Source organism: Gekko japonicus, unplaced genomic scaffold (genome assembly GCF_001447785.1).
Source record: "Gekko japonicus isolate JY-2015 unplaced genomic scaffold, Gekko_japonicus_V1.1 scaffold443, whole genome shotgun sequence".
Taxonomy (NCBI): domain Eukaryota; kingdom Metazoa; phylum Chordata; class Lepidosauria; order Squamata; family Gekkonidae; genus Gekko; species Gekko japonicus.
In genome coordinates, this window is record NW_015172565.1 from 737,658 (window position 1) to 750,942 (window position 13,285).

Here is a 13,285-nt window from a genome sequence, read left to right on the forward strand (position 1 = left end):
CCTAATCTGAAGCTCTATCTGATGCACCGCACTGGCTTTCATAGGGTGGCTGCTGGAGAACAGTAACAAGCAGCTGGGTCTAATTGAGTCATGCAAATCAGGTGATATCAAGTCACCCAGAGGGTGCTGCCTAGGGATGCCAGCCTCCAGGTGGGACCTGGGGATGCCTGGAGTTACTGCTCATCGCCAGACTACAGAGATAACTTCCCATGGAGAAAATGGATGCTTTGGAGGGTGGACTCTGTGACATTGTACCCCACTGAGGTCCCTGTCCTCCCCAGGCTCCACCCGCAAATCTCCAGGAGTTTCCCAGCCTGGACTTTGGAGGGTGGACTCTGTGGCATTATACCCAGCTGAGGCCTCTCCCTTCCCCAAACCCAGCCATCCTTACAGTCCACCTCAAAACCTCTAAGGATCCCCCAGGCTGGCACTGGCAGCCCTTGTCAGGCCTGGCCCCAAGGCTCCCTCCCTCCAAGGCCAAAAGAGGCCAGGAAAGGGCCCTTCCCCCACCCTTTTGCTAACAGAGCTAGTTAGAACCACCCCCAGTCTCCTCCACACACCCCTCCATCACCACCCCCGGCTCAGGGGGCAAGGCCCCGAGCCAAAAAACCATTGACTTACTTCCAAAGTTTAACCACTGGGCAAAGAAGAGAAATACAAAAAGACAAATAAAACTACTGAACATGTGATTGCACTGGAGGTTTTATTTGTCTTTTTGTATTTCTCTTATTTTTGTTTGATAATATATTTACTATGTATTTGTTAGTTGTAGTATATGTGTCTAATTGTCTATTTCTTTTATTTTTACAGCAATTGTTTTCTGGTCTCTATTGCATATTCTGTATATGTATGATTGTATATATTTTTACATATCAGCCAACATGTTCTATTTGTATTAGACCTCTGAAGGCCTGTAAAGGCCAAAATGCGTTAGGTCTATTTCATCACCCTTGGTATGTTTTTATATTTGTATATGAGGTATGAATGGGCCCTTATTCGTTATTTTAATTTGTGTTTAATAAATACATGTATATTTTTTAGGTTTCATAATTAGATTTTAAGAGTTGGCCCTCTTCTATTCTTGACTAACCTTTATAGGTTCTGAATTCTAGGTTTTAGGTTCAGTCTTTTCCCCCCTTTTTTGTCCTTTCCGACCTTATGTAAGCAGCTATTTAAATGTTTGGTATCGAGTAAATATTCCTTCTCAACAAGACATTGTAAAGTATGGTATAACCAGTCTCATTTGCTTATACTATCTGCCCTTAGATAGTATCTTTTTAAAAACTTGAGTTGAATGAAAATGCATTACATGAAAGAGCTACAAAGAACTTAGTACCTAGTACGTAGGAGTCAAAAGAATATACAAAGATGTGTGTGTGAATTAGAAATGAGAAAAATAAATTTAGTAAATGAGTAACTTATCTTTGTTACCTCCTGCATGACCTGGGTACATAATTTCTCCCTTGTTTTAAAAGATTTTGTCTCCTGGAGAGCTGTTGTGCATAGCTGGCAACAAGGAAAAAATGATACAGACCAGGACACTCACAAGGAAATAAGTGCACCACTTTCCTTCCCCTGGGTATAGCAGTGTGACATGTGGAGATGGTAATGCACAATGGTCATTTTTTAGGGTTAATGAGATGCAGCTTACTTTAACCAATCATGGACAGGTTTGTGAGCCTGGAAAATTTGCTTAGCAGTTAGTTTACATTGGGCTATTAAACTGTTCTTGTTTACTGTGCAGCATTTATGTCAGCAATGATTATATCATACAATAGTAAAATACTGAGCCTGCTTTGGTTCATCATATAAGCATAAAATGTTGTCCTGTGACTATCCAAGGATTCTGAGTCACTCCTGTGGAATCTTGTATAACATTTAACTTGGTTGACAGGTGTAGGCATGGATAATTTTAGGTGTCACCGTATTTATTTATATTCAGGGCTTTTTTGTAGAAAAAGTCCAGCAGGAACTCATTAGGATAATAATCCACACCCAGCAGCAGAAACTCATTAGCATATTAGGCCACACCCCTGACGGCACCACTTATTAAGCCGCATTCCCAAGTTACCAGAAGTGTGCTCATCCAGGCACACCCACCTTTTGCTTCTTATTCTGTTTACCTTGTTTGTTGTCAAAACCCAGGGCTTTTTTTGTTGCAGGAACTCCTTTGCATGTTAGGCCACACACCCCTAATGTAGCCAATCCTAATGAGTTTCTGCTGTTGGGTGTGGCCTATTATGCTAATGAGTTAGTTCCTGCTGGGCGTGGCCAACTTGGGAGCCAACCGAAACTCTGTTCCTGTGCGTTCCTGCCCCAAAATAGCCCTGTTTATATTTATTTATACTTATATTTATACCCCGCCCACCCCATAAACAGGCTCTGGGCGGCTTACAGAAAACGGCAAAGTATGCCGAATTAGCATAAAACCATAAAAGATTAAAATAATATACTCTTAACATTACAACAGTAACATTTAAAATGCTTGCAGTATTAACATAGATGGTGTGAATTTCCATTCCGGCAATCTCCTGATTTTACAGCCAATCCTATGGTCCAGATATTAAATGGCGTAGTCCATAGTGGGCCATTCCCATTCCAGATGTTCAATGGAATAGTTGGTGGCGGCAGCTCCTATTTAAAAGCCTGGCGGAAGAGCTCTGTCTTGCAGGCCCCGCAGAACTGTGCAAGGTCCCGCAGGGTCCTGATCTCTTCCGGGAGCTCATTCCACCAGTAAGGAGCTGCCACCGAAAACACCCTGGCCCTGGTGACGGCGAGCCTCACATCCTTGGGGCCTGAAATAGTTAAACGTTGTTCTGCCCTGGACCGTAGTGCTCTCTGGGGTATAAATGGGGAAAGGCGGTCCCTCAGGTAAACCGGACCCTGGCCATGTAGGGCTTTAAAGGTAAGAACCAGCACCTTGAAGCAAATCCAGTATGCTATTGGCAGCCAGTGAAGTAGCCTAAGCACAGGCTGGATCCATCATTCTGGATTTGGGACAAGGGCAGCCCCATGTAGAGAGCGTTACAGTAGTCCAATCTTGAGGTGACCGTCACATGGATCACTGTAGCCAGGTCACAACGGTCGAGGAAGGGAATCAACTGCCGAACCAGCCAAAGATGATAGAAGGCCGATTTTGCAGTGGCCGCTACCTGTGCCTCCATTGTCAAAGAGGAATCCAGGAGCACTCCCAGACTCCTAACCTCTGGTGCTGGCACCAACGGTGTCCCATCAAAAATCAGGAGTGGGACCCCCTACCCCCACGACTCAGGCACAGGTCCTCCGTCTTTGCCGGGTTTAGCCTCAACCGGCTCAGCCTAAGCCAACCTTATCATAGATGCAGCTGAAAAGGTATTTAGACTGCACCATTTTCAATAGCTTACACATGTTTCCACTGATGGCTGATGTACAAACGATAACCATGGGAGGGTGTCTTATAAATCATTAATCATAGTACTTGTGGTACCCATAGCGATACATTTATGGTAATGACATAATATACTCCAGGGGGCCTAGTATTGCAACATTATCTCTTCCTTGCACTTGCACATTGCTTATAGTGGATTTACAATCTGCTCTTCACTAGCCTTAGCATTGATGTTATGCTGACTGATGAATGCAGCAGTTTGGACATCCACCTCTAGTTCACGATTTCAGAATCTTTCTTTTCTGTCACTGTCCATTCAACCCAGTGGTCTTGAACAGCCGCTGAGAGTTTATGTTTAAGCAATTAATGGAAAGCTATCCACAAAGAAAAAGAAATGCAAGAAACCAAAGTGGCTGTCTGATGCGGCTTTACAAATAGCAGAGGAAAGAAGGAAAGCAAAAGGCAAAGGTGAAAAGGAAAGATTTACCCAACTGAATTCAGATTTCCAGAGAACAGCAAGAAGGGATGAGGCCTTCCTGAATGAACAATGCAAAGTAATAGAGGAAAACAATAGAATGGGAAGGACTAGAGATCTCTTCAAGAAAATTGGAGAAATCAAGCTATCGTTCCATGGAAAGCTGGCCATGATAAAGGACAAAAACGGTAGGGACCTAACAGAAGCAGAAGAGATTAGGAAAAGATGGCAAGAATACACAGAAGAACTATACAAGAAGGACCTCAATGTCCTTGACAACTGTGACGGTGTAATCATTGACCTTGAACCAGACATCGTGGAATCCGAAGTTCAAACTATCGCACAATTGCACTCATTTCACACACTAGCAAGGTCATGCTAAAGATCCTACAAGCTAGGCTTTAGCAGTACGTGGATAGCGAACTGCCAGAAGTACAAGATGGGTTTAGAAGAGGTAGAGGAACTAGAGATCAAATTGCCAACATTCGCTGGATTATGGAGAAAGCAAGAGAGTACCAGAAAAAATCTACTTCTGCTTCATTGACTACGCTAAAGCCTTTGATTGTGTGGATCACAACAAACTATGGCAAGTCCTTAAAGAGATGGGAGTACCAGACCACCTCACATGTGTCCTGAGAAACCTGTATAAGGGTCAAGAAGTGACAGAACTAGATATGGAACAACGGATTGGTTTAGCATAGGAAAAGGAGTACGGCAAGGATGTATATTGTCACCTTGATTATTTAATTTATATGCAGAGTACATCATGCAAAATGCCGGCCTGGATAAATCACAAGCCGGAATTAAAATTGCTGAGAAAAACATCAACAACCTCAGATATGCAGATGATACCACTCTAATGGCAGAAAGTGAAGAGGACCTAAAGAGCCTCTGGCTTATGTTGAAAGAGGAGAGTGCAAAGGTTGGCTTGAAACTCAACATCAAAAAAATTAAGATCATGGCATCCGGCCCCATCACTCCTTGGCAAATAGAAGGGGAAGTCATGGAAGCAGTGACAGACTTCACGTTCCTGGGATCCAAGATCACTGCAGACGGTGACTGCAGCCATGAAATTAAAAGACGCCTGCTCCTTGGGAGGAAAGCGATGGCAAACCTTGACAGCATAATAATGTGGCCCTAGTTAGGGATAAACAGCTGTGTAAACCGCTCAGAGACCCTTCGGGGTCAGAGCGGTATATAAGTCGAAGATTAAATAAATAAATAAAAGGAGAGACATCACCCTGCCAACAAAAGTCTGTATGGTCAAAGCAATGGTATTAACTACAATGCTTTGACTACTGCAACGCTCTCTACATGGGGCTGCCTTTGTCGCAGATCTGGAAGCTGCAGGTGGTGCATAATGCTGCAGCCAGGCTGTTGATGGGTCTCTCTCTTTTTCCCCCCTCAGTTTATTTTGATTTTGAATTTTACATCATTCATCGGTTTACATTTTATTCTTGTGAGTCTTATCTGTTTACATTTTCCAGCCATATATAAAACGTTTTCCATCTTTTTTCAAATGTCTCTCTACTTTTACTTTGTAGTCTTACACTTAATCTATCCATTTCAACTACTGATAGCATTTTATCTATTATCTCTTTATTTGAAGGTACATTCTCTTCCTTCCACATTTTTGCTAGTAAAATTCTCGCAGCCGTAAAGCAATATAGCATTATGTATTTGTCCGGACTACTTACTCCATCTGGAAACATATTCAACAATGTAATCTCTGGTTTATATGGGATCTGTGTTCCGATAATTTCTTTAATCATCTTATATACTCTCTTCCAATACCGTTGGACTTTATCACACCTCCACCACATATGCATATAAGTGCCCACATTATTTTTACATTTCCAACAATTTCTGTTTGCATTCACGTAACATTTCACTATTTTCTCTGGCGTCCAATGCCATCTGTAGAACATTTTATAAATGTTCTCTTTATATGGGGTGGCTCGCATTAACTTTATTGACTGCCAGACTTTTACCCTTGCTCTGGTTCTATTATGTTCCTTAAGTCTCTTGACCATGTCAGCATTGTGTTTTTTACCATTTCTCCCATTAGGTATTCCTCCATTAACACTTTATACAATTTTTGCTTCATTTTATCATTGGAGGAAAGCCAGATCTTATCCAACTTGTTTTTTTCTTCATAGAAGCCACTTTTTTATCTATATTAAATCTTGCATTTAATTGTATTCTATCCCACCAAGTCAATTTTATCTTTTGTTTTTCTAGGTGTTCGTCGGTCTTTATGTTATTATTTCCATCTAACAGATCTTCGTATGTCACCTTCCTCTTTTCCTCCATCAATGTTGGCATTGTTATTGCTTCTGTGGGCGCCACCCATTTAGGAGGGACCATATTCAGCCTGTGTTGAAAGCGCTGCACTGGCTGCCGATAGCGTACCGGATCCGCTTCAAAGTGCTGGTTATTACCTGTAACGCCCTATATGGCCAGGGGCCAGCCTACCTGAGGGACTGCCTTGCCTCACATGTTCTCCCAAGAGCACTACGGTCAGGGGCCCAAAATCTATTGGTCATCTCGGGCCCTAAGGATGCCAAACTAACTGGGACCAGGGCCAGGGCTTTTTCGGTGGCGGCTCCTACCTGGTGGAACGAGCTCCCAGGGGAGATCTGGACCCTGCGGTATCTTGTGCAGTTCCACAGGGCCTGCAAGACGGAGCTCTTCCGCCAGGCTTTTTATAGAAACTGGAGGTAAATCAGTTTTAACACCTACATGTTGTAGTTAAATAAATACATGTAGTAGTAAATAAATAACAAAACTAATGTATTGCTTGGTTTCTGTGGGGGGACATTCACTGCTGCTGAAAGTGTTTAATCTGAATATGTAGGGACATGAGAGGCTTTTTTTGGAAACATTAATCTTAAGCCTATGGACACAACCCATAAGGATTGTGCCTTCTTCCCTGGTAATCGTGACTTAGGGGGTGGGTGGGACACACTTCTTGGTGTAGATTGCAGTAAAACTGCTGAGGAGAAATCCTATATGTTTTAATTGTGGTCCTTAGATGTGTACAGCTACAGTATAACATCTTACAGTTCTGTGCAGTACAAAGGAATACTGTATCCAAAATCAATCATCTATAAATAGCACAACATGAAACAAGCTCAGGAGTCAACAGAGAGAACAGGGACATTGCTTTATAGTACACCAGTATAAACCTAATAAAGCCATGTGGTGATGATGGTAGACACTAAGAAAATTGCTGTAATAATTAGATCAGGCCCGTTATGCTGGGGCAGGAGGGACTTCTCTCCCCTTACACTCTCTCTCCAATAAAATTTACCACATTTTTGTAATATTACCAAGACTGTCAACAGCTTGGGAGGGGTGATTTCACAGAGGGAAAGGGTTGACCCTTTCCAATAAAATCAGTTATGATGAGAGGTCCAAGTGTGATCTCCAGTGTGTGAATGGTGTTAATGCCACAGAAAAAAAGATGAACAATGCCAAAGCACCTACTGGTCTTTTCAGTATCTGCAATGAGAAGGGCTGTATTAGTACTAGAATTGCTCTCTTTCATATAACAAACCAGGGGTCGTTTTGTAGAAAAAGAGCTTGGGGAACTCATTAGCATAACTCATTAGCATATGCCACACCCCTGACATCACCGGAAGTGTGTCATAAGGCCACACCCACCACTCAGTCTTAGTCTTAAAGGTGCGGGCTTGCGAGGAAGCCCCGCGAAGGCCCCCCGCCCCCAACGGTCCCGGCTGCCGCCGCCGCCAACAGCCTTGCGGCTCCACTGCCAAGCCCCATGAGGGGCCCAGCGGTGGACCTGCAAGGCCAGCGGGAGTGCGAGGAAGCCCCGCCAAGGCTCTCCCTGGCCCCAGGCAGGCAGGGGTGGGGAGAGGCGGGGAGGAAGCAACTTACCCTCCCTCTTCTCCTGCCTCCTCCTGACTGAATGAGGGCCGGAAGCAGGGCGGCCGGAAGCAGGGGGCGGGGCTTTGTCATGTGCCCCGCCCCCCTGCACCTCACCCAGGGGAATGGCGACCCCCCGCGACCCCCCCCCGAATTGACCTCTGTAACAAACCCTTTCTCAGAGTGGATCAATCCCAACATTTTACTAAGGAACTTTTGTGGAAGTGATGTGCTTTTTACAAAACACTACATATTTATAAAAGTTGGCACACTTTGAGAGAAATATTTTTCACTAATTCAGATCGATAACCCTGTGTAGAATTTAGATCAATTATGGTTTCTGTAGTCAAAACTATAAATATGGAGTTGCATTTTGTTTTATAATATATACCCATGAAATCAAAGTCTCTCACTAGTTGTACTTGTTCTGTCATGTTCGTGGTGAAATAGTAGGAAGCTAGGCTTAATTTATGACTGACTGTTAAAAGTTCTTAAGCCTTGCTAACAAAAAAAGTGGCTTGCAGAGGTTTGCCAGCTTGCAGCCCAGAGATTTTTCTTTTATCTTTGACCCCCCCCCATTACTGCCAAAGGGGTCATTTATAACATTTGTAACACTTTTTTCCAATCCGTTCCCTTCCTAACCTGTGTATTTTTTTTACAATAAACTGATACATTGTTCTGCAGTTTTTCAGCCACTTCCCTTTGTATATCTACTTTTTCATTCAAAGGCTTTATTGAAATGCATCAGGGTTATTTGGACCATAATTACAGATCTTGGGAGAAAATGGAGTGGTGAGTGTCAAAGGTATTGATCTGTCTAAATGACTCCAACACGGTAAAAACTCTCTCTAAGAGCAACAAAAATCTACATTGTATTGATGCAGAAGGTAAGATGAGGAAGTGTTAAGTGTTCAGTATTTTTTTAATTCATATCTCCGGGAGATTTCGAGTTAAGGGAAAAAATTCATGAGTGAAATATTCGAGGTCAGCAAGACCCCATAAGAAATAACAATGAAGTCAGTATAATCACCAGATACCAACCCTGTATGTTTATACTTTGGTACTATGAACAATATGATATTTTACAATTCATATTTTAACATTAAATTGTTGTCGTTGTGTGTGTGTAATTTGATTTTTAAAAATTGTTACTCTTTGACACCAGTGTCTGATCAGAAAAGTTCTTTTAAATAAGTGTTGGAAGGTTATCTTCATAGCTGAATCAGGAAATGAAGTAGCTACAGTTTCTTTTGCTAATCTGTCCCTACCCCATCCCAGTCCTCATTACAGAAGATAGAGGAAGGTCAGATGATATGTCTGGAAGAAATCTTGAAACCACAACCCACAATAGGTCTAAAACTTGGTTCCCTAAAACCAGCTCAAATAAAGAATTTAGCACTGTGTATCAGGCATTTGGTGAAAACATATTGGCTTTAAGAACAATGAAATCTAAGCAATATCCAGAATGTTAAACATTTTTTATTTCCTTTTTATATTTTGTAGTAAAAGAATGAAGATATACATGTAGTGGAAGGTGAGTGTTATGACAATCTGACATGTTTTTGAAATAAGTTCTTGCATTGTCGCTTGATATTAATTTCATTTTTCATTATTAGTATTATAGAGGCATGGATCTTATTGTAGTATATGATATATAATATGGCAGTGATCATTAAGAATGTTTTTTATCTGTAAAAATATTCTACAGATGAAGACATAGTTCTGCCAGTCTCCTCCTTAAGTGATGATTCAATGAGAAATTATTAACTGGTGGAGGGGCCCTACAAAAGGGAGAATAGTAAATAAGTTGCAGGAGATGTGCTAATACGAGATTCTGAAAAGTATTTCAATTTTGCTATGAGGCAGTATCTCAAGCAGGAAATTAGGGGCATTACAAGTGGAGACCTGCAAGAAACTTGTGGGATGGTTATCTCATTCATCACACCTTTGCTTCCTCTCCTCACCCCCTACCTCTCTCACACTATTTCTCCCCTCTGCCCCCCTTTTCTTACTCTCTTTCTCCTCCATGCATGTGAGTTCCTCTGTCTTTCTGACCTGTCATCTTTCTCTTTGTTTTTCTGCCTCCCCACTTCATCACTCTTTTTATCTCTTTCTGCCCCCACCCCATCATTCTTTCTTTTTACCCCCATCACTCTCTCAGCCTCCTTCTGCTTCATCCCCCACTCCGCAGAGCAGCAGGAGCAGTGGCAGTGCTCCTAGCCACCCACCTACTTCCTCTCCCCCCACAGCAGCAGTGGCAGTGGTCTGGGAATCACAACAGATCTCCCAGCTACAGAGATCAATTCACCTTAGGGCTGCCAGCTCCAGGAGGGTGGAGTCTATGACATTACACCAGTCCAAAGTTCCTCCCCTCCTCAAATCCCACCCTCTCCAGACTCCACCCCTCAAATGTCCAGGAATTTCCCAACCTGGGGTTGGCAACCCTATTTCCTTCCCACCCAACAGCCAACCTACCTTTGTCTGCCTCTCTGTCTTCTGCTTTCCATCTCCACCCCCCAGCCTCTACTTAGGAAAATTACAGTCTTTCTCCACAGTGGGAACCAAAGCAGCTTTCATTATTCCCTCCTCCTTTTTATCTGCACAACAACCCTGTGAGTTTGGTTAGGCTGAAATATATGACTGGTCCAAAATCACGCAGTCAGGGGACTTCTGGTCAACGGAACAGTGATGGCGGATGCTCTCCTCATAATGGAGGAGGGCGAATCGCACACCAGTGGCCTGGAGGGGGGCCACCTCAAGTGACACCCCCATGAAGCCTTTGCGATAGGCTCCAGGCCAGGGGGCTTTTGAGGGGTAGCCTCTTCAATGGCGTAATGCTGGAGAATTGAGGCTCCCCTCCGCCCCAATGGTCCAGTCGCTGAGTGGCCTTTGGGCACAAGCTGGACTGACCGGGACAAGTGCCGGAGATCGAGCGGAATGGCGTTAAACTGAGCGTGGTCAAATAAACTGGCCGACAATGACAGTGAGTTCTGATTAAAACGGAGTAGATTGGAAAGCAATCCCCCCCCCGCGATCAGAAACAGAGATTGCAAAGAGGGACGCCTCCTTTGCGAAAGAACGGTTAACAGACACGAAGGGGGAGAGGGGAGGAAGTAAACCGAAAGTGTTTTGAGAGACTTATCTGAATTGCGAAGTCATTTGGCGAGTTTTTCCGAGTTGTGGGGAAGTGGTAGAAATTGTAAACAAAACGGGAAAGATGGCGGCCCAGCAGAGAAAGTTTAAAACGAAGCCGGGTGGGCAGAGTCCTCATGCTCCTGGTGGATATGCTCAAGCCGGTGATGGAAGAACTCAATGGTATTAACCAGCAATTGACTGTGATGAATAAAAACTTTGCGGCACAGCAGCTCCAGCTGAACGAGACGGAGAAAAAAGTGGAGCAGGCAAACGAGAAAATTAAAGAAACTGACACCACAAGCAAGAAGTTGAAGAAAAGGATGGGAGAGGTGGAAATGAAGCAGAATTGCCAAGAGAATCGAGTGCTGCAGCTCCAGATGGAAAAAGCTAACATGATTCTCAGGTTTCAGGGGGTTCCTGAAATAGATCGGGAAGACTTGAAGAAGGTGCTTAGTGAGATCATCGCTCCAGTAGTAGGCTTAACAGTGGATGAACTGGTAAATGAAATGGAGACAGCCCATAGGGCATTAAAAAATAGCCTACCTGGAGAAATTGTGGTCAAGTTTTCAAGAAGACAAACCAGAGATGCCATTTTAAAGGCAACATCAGCAACTCCACTGAAAATTGGAAATGTAACCATTAAAACTTTAAAGGACATTCCATTTGAAATCAGACAAAAGAGGAAAAATTACAAAAAAAATTACAGTCTTTCTCCACAGTGGGGACCAAAGCAGCTTTCATTATTCCCTCCTCCTTTTTATCTGCACAACAACCCTGTGAGGTTGGTTAGGCTGAAATATGTGACTGGTCCAAAAGCACACAACCAGCTTCCACTGCAAGATGGGGATCTGAACCTGGGTCTTGCAGACCCTACTTTGAAGCTCTAACTGCTGCACCTCACTGGCGTTCATAGGGTGGCTGCTGATGAACGGTAGCAAGCAGCTGAGGCTAGGTGAGTCATGCAAATCAGGTGGGGCCTGGCAACCCTGGACTACTGCCAGGCCCAGAATTGCCAACCTCCACATGGGACCTGGAGACCCCCCAGAATTACAACTGGACTCTAGACAGCAGAGGTCTGTCTCCCTGGAGAAAATGGCTGCTTTGGAGGGTGGACTCTGTGGCATTATACCCAGCTGAGGCCTCTCTCTTACCAAACCCAGCCATCCTTAGAGTCCACCACAAAATCTCTGGAAATCCCCCAGCCTGGCACTGACAATTCTTGTGAGTCCTGGCCCCAAGGCTCCCTCCCTCTGTTTTTCTAATCTCTCACCGTTGATGCCTGAAGCAGATCCCTGCAGAGGCCATTTCAAAAGGTTTTGGGGGGAATTCAACTGCCTCTGAAGGGATTTTTTTAGTTTTTTGATTTTTCTACAAACCCAGGAAGTTTACAGATTATGTAGGAAAAGCTGTTGGGGGAGAGTGAGCCCCCTGTTGGTGGAAATAAGTATCCGCACAGGAAAAAAAACTCTGGAAAATAGTATAAGGATAACATGTTGCAAAGATCCCAAGTACATGGTTGCATTATAGCAGTAAAACACAATTGGGAGAGACATTTACTGTATCACTGGAAACAAATGCATTAATTGTTCCACATACTAATTCTCCCTTGCTGTTCTGAACCCTTCCTTACCCCCCCCCCAAAGCCCTTCCAAGAAGAGGAATAAGCCCCACAGGCCAAATGCTCTCTCTCTGCCCTTGCATTTGTGCACTGGGAAACACACAGTCCCACCCTCAGGCCCGTAGCCAGGATTTTTAAAGTCAGGGGGCATTTAAATTTCTTAGGGGGCACTGGCTAATCGAATTAAAGGAACACCTGGCTCTTTCCCCATACCAGCTGCCACTCGGGCCCTGGGCTGGATGGGAAGTTGTGGGGCCTTGCTAGTAAGTTAGGGGGCCTAGCCCCAAGATGCCCCACTGTAGCTACGGACCTGCTTAGGACCTTTGCCAAATGCATTTTGAGCTAGGTTTAACATGAGAATGATGTATTTTCCTACCATTTACAATATTTTGTAACCTGCAAAATGTGGTTCTTGTGAGCATTTTTGATTGCTGTGTCAAATATGGCTGTGAAAGATTGATGGAATCTCTTGGATAGTGTCTGTATCATCCAGGTTTTTATTCATGTTTTTAGTAGTATAGATCCTGAATCTTTCTGAACTGCTTGACTTGAGCAGCCTGAGCCTTAATGGTTTCTTGGAAGTAAATACCACTGATTTCAGTGGAACTTACTTTGAGGTAAGGCTAGCCTCCAAAAGGAAAACTATAAAATCTAGCAACCAGCAACCATTTTGTAAACTCTTTGTGTTTAAGAATTTATCTTATTTAGTTCATTGAAGGCTATGCATCTGTCTCTTTTTGGTGCAGGAGCATATCTATTTTGGTTATTTTAAAAAGCAGTCAGCAGCAGTTCCCTGGCCAGC